Here is a 10,832-nt window from a genome sequence, read left to right on the forward strand (position 1 = left end):
TAAGGCCATAAACACTCAGATAACTCGTGGCCTTAACCCAAACCGCCCCTGTGGGAGAACTATTCTAGTAGCGTTGGACCTGTCCAAGGCGTTCGACACTGTCAGTCATTCAACGCTACTAGAAGACATAGAAGCCTCCTCACTCCCACAGGGACTCAAACGGTGGTCGGGGAATTACCTGAGTGGTCGACACTCGTCAGTAATTTTCAGAGACAAAACTAGCAAGCCACGTAAAATTAATCAGGGGGCACCACAGGGCGGTGTCTTGTCTCCACTACTGTTTATTTATTACATTTCAAAGCTTCCTCAACCACCAGAGGGTGTCAATATTGTCTCCTATGCTGACGATTGTTCGATCATGGCGTCTGGGAATGGAATTGATGACTTGTGCTCGAAAGTAAACGGTTATCTCGCCGAACTTTCTCGCTTCTTCACTGCAAGGAGCCTTGCCCTATCCGCTGCGAAATCCTCGGCAACACTATTCACCACCTGGATGAAGGAGGTCAGACTGCAACTGGGTATTCACGTCGATGGCGTAACAATACCGACGGTGAATAACCCGAAAATCCTCGGAGTTACCTTCGACGGTTTGCTCTCCTTCTCGGTGCATACAACCGCAATTGTCAACAAAATACAGAGCCGCAACAATGGCCTCAAGTCGCTGGCCGGCAGCACTTGGGGCAAAGATAAAGAAACGTTGTTGGCAACATACAAGGCAATTGGCCGGCCGGTTCTAAACTATGCAGCGCCCGTGTGGTCGCCGGGGACTAGCAGGACGCAGTGGATGAAGCTACAGACGGGACAAAATACGGCGCTTAGGACAGCGACGGGATGCCTCATGATGACGCCCCAAAACCACCTACATGACGAGGCCCAGATGCTCCCAGTCAAGGAGCATACTAATGCTCTGCGAGCAGTTCCTTGCGGGGAGCCACAGACGTGGCCATCCAAGCAGACAGCTGCTTGCAGAAGAGCCCTCCCCAAGACACGTCAGGAGGCATCTTTACGAACTGGCGGACGAAGTCCAGAGGTTTATTAAACAACCTCTGGACCCGTCAACCTAACGATAGGCCTTGAACGGCATTCACAGGGCATCAGCCTCGAGTTATGTAGACTGCCACCCTGTGAATGCCGTTCTAGGCACACAACCACTGGACGTGGATGGGACAGAACTTTGCCTGCCTCGGGAGACCCGCACTACAATAGCCCAACTTCGCTCTGGCTATTGCAGCGGGCTACACTCTTACCTGAGCAGAATCAATGAGGATGTGCCCAACCAATGAACTTACAGGAAAAAAAAACTCCGGACAAACTTCTGTAACTTCTGGCTAAGAACAGTTGCTCAGTTACTCTCTCAAAAGTGTTCCCACTTACAGGTTTTATGTCAGTAGGAACGACTTCCTGTAAGTTCTGACTAAATCCTGTAAACAGGACTGCTATTGGAACTGACTAAATAACACATGGTTGCAAACTGACACATAAGATGTGTTGCCGTACTGTAAAAAACAATACATACAAAGAAGGCAACACAGAAAGGAGAATTCTACTTAGTGAGTGTTAGAATCCCTAATTGCGGCCGAAGACCGCCTACGCAGACAGGTGTTCTGCAAAAGGTGTCCAGCCCTTCTTTGGCAACACAGTTGGCAACACAGAAAGAAGAATTCTACGTAGTGAGGGTTATAGTCCCTAAGTGCGCCCGAAGGCCGCCTACGCAGAAAGGTGTTCTCTGCAAAAGGTGTTGAGCCACCCTTCTTCGGTTGCACAGAATTGAGAATTCTACATAGTGAGGATTATAATCCCTATAATCCCTTCGGCAACACAGAAAGGAGAATTCTACTAAATGAAAATTCCGAATTAAAAATCCGCTCTAATTATTCAAAATTCCAGTCTGACAGCACCCAGTTTGATGTTATTTTCCTATCTTATTCATCGTTTATTCCAGACATGGGCACTTTCCATCATGGGCAAACATGAAGGGGGCAACGAATCTTACTAATACACGTATACCAATGAGAGCCACTGCACACGCACTCTGGAGTAAAAGGGCCCATTCTCCCGAACGTATGCCACATGCACTCCTCGTCATTTGAATAGCTCAACGTTTTAATCTTTAGTATTTACATTTTTAATTTTGTTTATTTAATATTTATTACATCCGATTTTAAAACTTTATACTGAGTTAAAAAAATGTCAACAAAGGGGTACAATAAAGTGCAAGTTTCAAGTGTCTGTAAATTAGCGGTGATTTTTGACAATATTTTTGGTGATAGTGCTGCGCATTTTCTCTCATACAAAGTATGCTCGACAAAATTTGTATATAGAATAAAATGCGCAGCACCGTCAACAAACAAACAAAACAAAAAAATTAAAAAAATCGGTGCTATGTTAAAGCATAAACAGACGGCAGCGTTGATCCGGATCAACTCGGGAATCAACTACAGTTGATCCGGATTAAGTCCGAGTTAGTCCGGATCAACGCTGTCGTCTGTTTAGACTTTTAGAGTCTCTTGAAACTTGCACTTTATTACACTATAATTGAATGCGCTACAAAACTGCATATCCGAAATTTTTCTAAAAATATTATTAACTTATTCACTGCAGGTCATTAGGATGGCACACTCCTATGTTGACCTTTTTTAAGAACTGTTTCCAGCTCTCAAGAAAACCGAAAAAATCATATAAAATGCTGCCCAAGAAATGGAAAAGAAATTTTCTTTTAAGTTTTAATTTGTAAAAAAATTTAAAATTGCATTTACCCGTAGAATATGCTATATTTTTACAAAAAATTTATATTAAATAAACAAAAGGAAAACTGTAAATACTAAGGATTGAAAGGGTGTGCAATTCAAATAACGACAAGTGTATATGAGCAGATGTGATCACAACCACAAGTAAACGCGTGTTGAAAGTGTGATTGTCTTAGTGTGCCAATTACCCTGCAGCGGAAAGTACTAGTACAGAACTAATGAATTCACCAGTTTTCGGGAGTCGAATACCGGTACCTAGCAAACCTACTACCCATGCTTTCTACTGTCGCATTTAACATGGAGTTGTCCTAGGAGGTGACAATTGACTCCCTCTGCGTAACTTTTCACTAGTACTTGTAGTAGTAACATGTAACCTGTAACCGAACCACTTTTTTTTCGTTGTGCACTTCACAGATACATTTTCATAATTAAAAAAAAAAAACGAAAATAAAAATTTTAAATTATATGTTCTGCATAGTGAGATTTGAACTTGGACACTTTCGGCCGCAACTAATTGTAGCCATCATCTTTGTGCACTCAGCTACAGGCACAACATCTAAGTTTACACCACTTCTTACCTAGGGGATTTTTGGGTCGCTGATTACGAATATGAAGTCACTTATCAAAAATTCAAAATGGCGGACGAAAATTAAAAAAAATCGCTAGATTTTTATGAAACTGGGTATCTGGGGCTTTTCTAGGTCTCTGATTACATATCTAAAGTCATTTATCAAAAATTCAAAATGGCGGATCCAATATGGCGGACGAAAATTTAAAAAAAATCGGTAGATTTCTATGCAACTGGGTATCTGGGGGTTTTCTGGGTTGCTGATTACGAATCTAAAGTCATTTACTTTATTTACTTCGGAACGAGCATTTTCATCAGATATTTCTTTCAATTTACTAATCACATAATCACGGACACCTTGTTGTCTTTTAGAAGTTTCAGCAACACTTCTCCAAATGTCAAACAACTCACTTCTTAAGATTTTCTTTACCATGACTAAAATTTAAGATCACAGCAAGAAACACGAATAAATTTCAGAAAAAAAATTTATAACAGCGCTTAAAGATTTGCATGCCTGTTGTATAATTTTTTAATTTCAGAAATCAGAAAATTCGCGAATTACTATTTTTTTTAACTCTTACATAACCAAAGTTTTTATAACTCCAATAATACATGTAAATTTTTGTTTTTGTACTGCTGCTATCACCTTATATTAATTCGCCTTGGGCTGAACTGATTCTTGATAATAATTTTAACAAAATTGTCATTTAAACTCGCAATGTCTCAGTCGTTTGTGTATCGATCGATTTGAAATTTTCATACAATAAACTACAAACTATTCCAAAGAACTTAAGTTTAACGCCACTTCTTAATACACACTACAAATAAAACTACAGGTTTATAACTTTTTTATGAGAATTAAGAGCGTGTTTGTTTTCAAACGCAAAAGTTGTGTTGTAAAGTTTGAAATAAATTTTTTATTTTTTTTTGTTTTAAAACAGTGTTGTAGGTGACTATCTAGGGAAGTTTTTGCGAAAGTTTCAGAATTAAGCATCAAGTAGTTGCAAAGTTATAACAATATTGTTATGACTCGCACGGTTTGCAGATTAGCGCGCTGCGCTCTAAAAGGCTTTATAACTCGGAAAAGTAAACAAAGTCCTTTTTTATTAGTGATTTATACGTAAAAAGACTTGATATTTTGATTGAGATAACTAAAAACAATATTAAAAATAACCATAATTCAGAAAAATTACAAATAAATTTTCGTTCAGAATTTTCCCCATGAAAATGGGAAAATTTTGGAAAACACATAGTGCCATCGCATAGCCCGTACAAAAATCTATAGAAATCATAGTTTTTGAATTATTTTTCCCATTTTTTGTCTGCTTCGCAGCTAGTCGAAAAGTAACTTCCCTGCCAGCCACGGCTTACCACTTTCCCCTAAAATTCAATCTATTTACAAACACATTCACAACTTTTTAGTCATCTCACCCACACACTTACAAATTTTTTGATCGAACTGTCAAAAAATGTCCCTTTGTTAGAGCTACATACCCGATAAGAATTCGTACTCTAACAAGAATTCTATGCGTTAGAGCGAGCAAGTTAGAAACATCAGAGTTTTGATGACAGTATACATACTGTGAAGAAATGTCACTACGAAAATTTTGAAGGTAAGAATACGTATTTAACAATTTTATTTAATTATAATGTAATTTCTTCTTTTAGATTGCAAAACAGCAGCGACTTAGTCACATTCTTAAGGTATGTATTGAGACTTTTTATATGTTTATAAATTTTAATTGATATTTTTGCTTGTTTACAGATTCACTATGAGCACCTTCAACGCTTGCATCTTCATCGCCAGGAGCACCATTAGAACCTTCTGCCCTCAGCTTCTTCATCGCCAGGAGCACCACCAGTACCTTCTACCCTCAGCTCCTTCATCGCCAGGAGCACCATGAGTACCTTCCGCCCTCAGCACCTTCAACGCCAGGAGCACCTTCAAAGTGTAGGTCCAACTTGTCAAATTTTGCAAAGTTGTAAGAAAACTTAATTTTTCTGAACCACCATAAATGATTTGCAACTGTTAATATATATCAAAATAAAGGTAAACCGATTACCTTTCTTTTGGTTATAACACCGTTAAAATTGCTTTACATTTTCATAAAAACTTTGCAACTTTTGTAAACAGCTATATAAGAGCAGTGGAAAAGTGGTAAAATTTTGCAAAGTTGTAACAAAACAGATTTTTTGTGAACTAGTGTAAAGGATTTGCAACTGTTAATATATATCAAAAGAAAGGTAAACCGATTACCTTTCTTTTGATTATAATATTGTTAAAATCGCTTAACTTTTTTATAGAAATTTTGCAACTTTTGAAACCGTCTATATATAAGTCGAAAAAACGCAATCAAATTTTGCAAAGTTGTAATGAAACTGAATTTTTGTGAACCATTATAAATGATACCTCCACCATTATCTCGCTCGCGATCTCGACGGTGCACGTTGTATCCGGCGCAATTCAACAGGGTTGAATTGCCGTGCAACTTCGTCTCTTGGACCGCAGCTATTAATATTCCATGCCTTCCCTTAAAGACAGTTATCTCCTCGATCTTGCTCTGGAGTCCGTTACAGTTAAATTGTAGCACCTTTGTGTGCATTGGGAGACCGATTGTGATGTGTGGTGTTAAAGAGTTGTGTTGCCTGCCGGCCCCCTGCTGGACGTGCTGCAGAAGGGGGTGCTGCCTTGTGGTGGTGGTTGGCGGCGTCGCGGGGAAGGATGCGACGGGGCAGCACAGCAGGGGCCCACATAGTCACTCGTCCAATCTCGCGTGTTGCGAAGTCCTGAGCACGCCCTAAAGTGGCACCAGCCGAGGCAAGAGTTGCACTTGACTGATGTCACGTTACGGTATATTCTGGACTGACAAACAGAGCAGATTGTCGGAGGGACTAGGAGTTGCCGGCGGCGGTGTGTGGGTGCTATTGTGTTTGTTTGTGTGTCTATTGCTGTGTTGTGTTGGGGTGTGGGTGTGTTGATTGTGTGCTGCCCAGGCGGGTGGTGGTTTGCCGTGGAGGCGGTCCATTGCCGGTGCGTACATAGGTCCGAGCAGTTACGGAGGTGACTCCACCCGTCACAGGCATTGCACCTGACCGAGGTGGAGTTTGTATGCAGCCGTCTCTGGCATACGCTGCAGGTGTAAATTACTGGCCCTGGGTGAGACTCCATACCAGCCCTGAGCAGAAGGGTACGGAGCAGATGTAGCCCTAGAATCGAGCAACGTAGTGGATTTCGCCGACCTAAACGGGGTTAGATCGCCGAAATAACAGCCCTTGGTCGGGTAAAACCCGAGTCATTCCGGTACGTAGAACCGGCTGTCGTGGGAATGAAAAGTATCAAACCATCAGCTGATTTGCATGTGCAAACAAAAACAGAAAGCGATGTAAGCAAAGAACCTTATATTTGTAAAAAAAAATGGAAGTAAACAAGGAAGTCTTTTGATATGTATAGATTTTAATAAATAGTTAGTGATATTTCAGCCAAATCAGTGTTGTACAAATGACATGTAAACATACCGACTGAAATAGTGCTTTTTTCGTTCCCGTGCACTTCTGCATCTGTTCTCATTTTACTCTCACTTGAGAAAGTAAAATTGTAGTTTGGCAGTTCCACAGACTAGTTGTAAATATGGTTGCAATTTAATGTAATTTACAAGTTAATATAAGTTGGATTAAAGTGATTTAGGTATATACAAGATAAAATAAAATGAATGTGTGTAAACTATTAGGTAGAGCGTTAAGTGCATTTATATATGTATATGAAAGTATGTGACAAATGCATTTTTGATAAGAAAATCAAGTGGAACGACTTAAGATATTTTAACAACAAATAACTTATAAACATATTGTTTATATTTTTTTTGTTATACATGTTTAAGAGGATACCTCCCTTAACATCCTGACCAAGTTTCATTTGTTAATTCCACCTGGTTTTCTTAAAACAAAAGGTGCGGCTGAATACTAAAGCCCACCCTACATTTATTTATTTCAAGCACTTTTGTATGATGAAATCGAGGAAATTTGCTTCAACATATATGGTGAATTCCGCAACTTTAACATCAAATTACTTAAAAACTGTGAGAGTGCGCGGGGTGCGGTCTTCAGCTTTACAAACAGAAAGACCCCCTCTAGAGATCCAATTTTTTCTTTTTTGGTTTTTCGTGTCGATTTTCACCAAATTTTCCCACATCGTTTTACAAATAAGCAAACGTTTTCCGAAAAAGTTCCTCTACACCCCTAATTTTTTTTTTCAAATTTGGACCTAATTTAAGAAAAATTTGGGGAATGTTCAGCTATTTGTACAACGATTTAGGGGTGGAAGGGCGTAGGGAGGGCATGGCCCCCCAACCCCTAAACGAAAGAGGATGGAGGCCGCTTTATGAAAAGTCAGGTGTTCTGCCCCTTTTCTTTGGCAACATAGAAAGGAGAATTCTACGCTGTGAGGGTTATAATCCCTGAGCGCGGCCGAAGGCCGCCTACGAAAAAAAGAAGTTGGACGCACAAAAACTTTTTTAATAGAGTGGCAGCAGCAATTTACTTCCATTTTATTTTTAATAGAGTGGCAACACTAGTTTTGCTCCATGTTATTTATATTAACTACGCAAGATTGTTGTGCGGATTTTCACCATCGGAATATTGCTATTAAATACAGAATTTCGCGAAAGTGTTTTATTGTTGTTCGCATTAAAACGCGTAGATTGATACCCCTCTTGAATTTTTTCATCAATTTTGGCCTGATTTCGCTAAAGTGCACTTTTACCTTAAATTATTGCACAGATTTAGGGCCGGTTACTCAATGTCTGGTTAACACTAATCTCTGGTTAAACATCTTTATCGACGTTACCGCCTCCCTGTTATATGAATGGAGTCGAATACGTCGATAACAATGTTTAACCGGCCATTAGTGTTAACCAGACATTGAGTAACCGGCCCTTAGTAAATTAACACCCCTATGCTGTAATCCGTCGTAGATTCGATTTTGCCACGAATCGTAAAATTGGTATGCTGAAATCCGCCTTGTCGTATCGTAATTTCGAAATTTGTTGGCCATCTTCGAAATTCGTAATGTTGGTATGCCTACGGTGACCATCCGTCCTATATTAATCGCGACAGTCCTCTTTTTTTGACCCATTATCCTGGCAATTTATTTATATTATGCGGGACGCCAAATGTTCTGTATTTCTTTTAATGTCCTGTATTTGTCCCGTATTCGATGTTTTGACGCCTTAACAGCTCATTAAATTTACATGCCTATTAACGAGTTTTAAGTGATGTTGGTATATGATCGTAATTCTCTCCGTAAACAGTTATTATTTTCTAACCTGAATGTGTGTGTTTCGATTCGAAGAATACATAGTGACCAAAATATAAATTAGTACTCGAAAGTTTAGCAAGGCTATTTTTCCTTAGTTTATTTAATGTTTATTATTTTTTACGAAAGTAAAACTCTTTTCCTAACAAAAGAGCCTAAATGCATGATATGTACTGCTGCATGTCCGAAGGACTTCTCAACTGCCATGTAATAAAACTATCTTAAGTTATAATTTGATGGCAGTTCTAGGTATGGTCGGGCCTAGTCTGATGCATCTTCCGGACAACCATCCGGAGCATTTTGCGGACTCTGCATGGCTTACAACCATGCAGAGTTGGTAAATGAACTTTACCATTGGCCACAGTGCCTACCCACGTTTTACTTAAATAAATAACCGATGCTTGGCCTGGTCTAATGCATCCTCCGGACAATGCTTCCGGAGCTTTTTGCGGACTCAGCATAACTTACAATCTTGCAGAGGTGGTAAAAGAACTTTACCATTGGCCACAGGCCTACCCACTATTTTTGCACCAATAAATATTTTTTTTATATTAATACATACTAGAGGTTTACGCCGCCGAGCCACGCCGCCGACGCCGCCGTTGTTTGTCATTTCTCACACGCCGCCGAGTTACGAAAATATTGGCGCGGCGGCGGCGGCGTTCGGCGCTTTAGGAATTTTGTACAAAATTTTTATGGTGTATGCACGTTGAAAAATATCGTTTGATGGAACTACTACGCGTATAGACTTAATAAAAAGCAAAACCTTTTTTTTGCTGATTTTTACATTCGAAGGTTATTTTATTCTGGGGTCACACAGACGTATACAATTACTAAGTGGCTGTGTGAAAAATACGTTAGCATTCATAATTGGTGGTCAAACCCCAGGAAGGTGTTGCTTCATCGCATCGCAATGTTTTCTACACAGGGTTAAACTTCCCCCTTTTTGGTAAAAATTTGTTTTATTATTCATTCCATTCGGTTATCCTTAGAAAATTTTGGCGTTCAATATTTTAGTGGAAATTGTAACCATCTATAAGCCATTTTTTAAACAAAGGTTTAAAAAGCCTGTTCTGGTGATAGTTGATGGGTTAAACTGTTGGAAAAAGTAGATTTATTTAGATACGATTAGATACGATTCTTACAAAAATTTATTAATAACGTCATAAATTACCTAAATTTTCAATTTTTATTTCTTTAAATTTAAATATTACATACGGGTCTGTAGAAAGCATAGAGAACCCTGTATGTATGTAGGTATATACCTCAGACGCTCAACATTTTAATTCAAGAAGGGGGTAACAATAATTAAATTTAAAGTAATTCAAGAATGAATTAAATAGAACTATCCTCCCCATTTGTCTTGGCGAATGCCTGACACTGACTAGATGACATGATAAGTTTAGTAGCCCCTCTCCACATATTTTTATTGCCTGTCATAAATTTTATCAGAGGCAATATTTGTGCGTGGGCATTTTTTATCTTGAAGCTGATGGCTTTTTTGCCGGATTTCATCACTTAAAAAATATGCTATTTCACACCCTCATATATATAATAACAATTGGGCAATTCACAAGGTGTCGTATTTGTCGTGTTTGTCGTTAAGTCATGATATTTCATGACAGTTGTAAAAATGTTGTTATTGTTTTGTGAAGAAAAATAACACATGACGATACAACTCTGCAACCTATGTTTATTCGGTGTTATGTGAGGTTAAGTGCTGAGATATAATAAATAATCGTAACAGGTGTTCACAACCGTCGTGTTTTAACACAACTTTTGTTAGGAAAATATAACTTCACAACACCTTGTGAATTGCCCACTCGAGTCATGTGGGGTCTCTCCGCATGCCGGACATTCGTTCGGCACATCCTCATTCAGCCTACTCAAGTAGGAGTTTAACCTGCTGCAGTAGCCGGAGCGAAGTTGAGCAAGTGTAGTGCGTGTCTCCCGAGGCAGATGAAGCTCTGTCTCGTCAATGTCCGGGGGTGGTATGCCTAGAACGGCATTCACAGGTCGAGAGTCTACATAACTCGAGACTGAGTCCCTGTGAATGCCGTTCAGGGCCTGTCTGTACGCTGTCGGGTCCAGAGGTTGCTTAATGAACCTCTGGACTTCGTCCGTCAGTTCATATAGATGCCTCCTGACGTGCCTAGGCGAGGGCTCCTCTGCAAGCAGCTGTCTGTTTGGGTGGCCACTTCTGTGG

At 39.6% G+C, this 10,832-nt stretch overlaps 1 protein-coding gene and 1 long non-coding RNA gene across 3 annotated transcripts in view; one reads left to right on the forward strand and one right to left on the reverse strand.

The window, feature by feature from the left end:
* The window catches only part of unc-5 (netrin receptor unc-5), a 234,282-nt gene that overhangs the window by 204,634 nt on the left and 18,816 nt on the right, over window positions 1-10,832 (reverse strand). The window lies entirely within an intron of this gene.
* LOC108359248 (uncharacterized) lies at window positions 6,223-6,503 on the forward strand. Its single transcript, XR_001846896.1, has 3 exons — window positions 6,223-6,252; window positions 6,333-6,335; window positions 6,396-6,503. It is a non-coding gene; the product is annotated as an uncharacterized LOC108359248 (long non-coding RNA).

This window comes from Rhagoletis zephyria, unplaced genomic scaffold, assembly GCF_001687245.7.
Source record: "Rhagoletis zephyria isolate East Lansing unplaced genomic scaffold, Rhagoletis_zephyria_1.1 Rzeph_scaffold_00365, whole genome shotgun sequence".
Taxonomy (NCBI): domain Eukaryota; kingdom Metazoa; phylum Arthropoda; class Insecta; order Diptera; family Tephritidae; genus Rhagoletis; species Rhagoletis zephyria.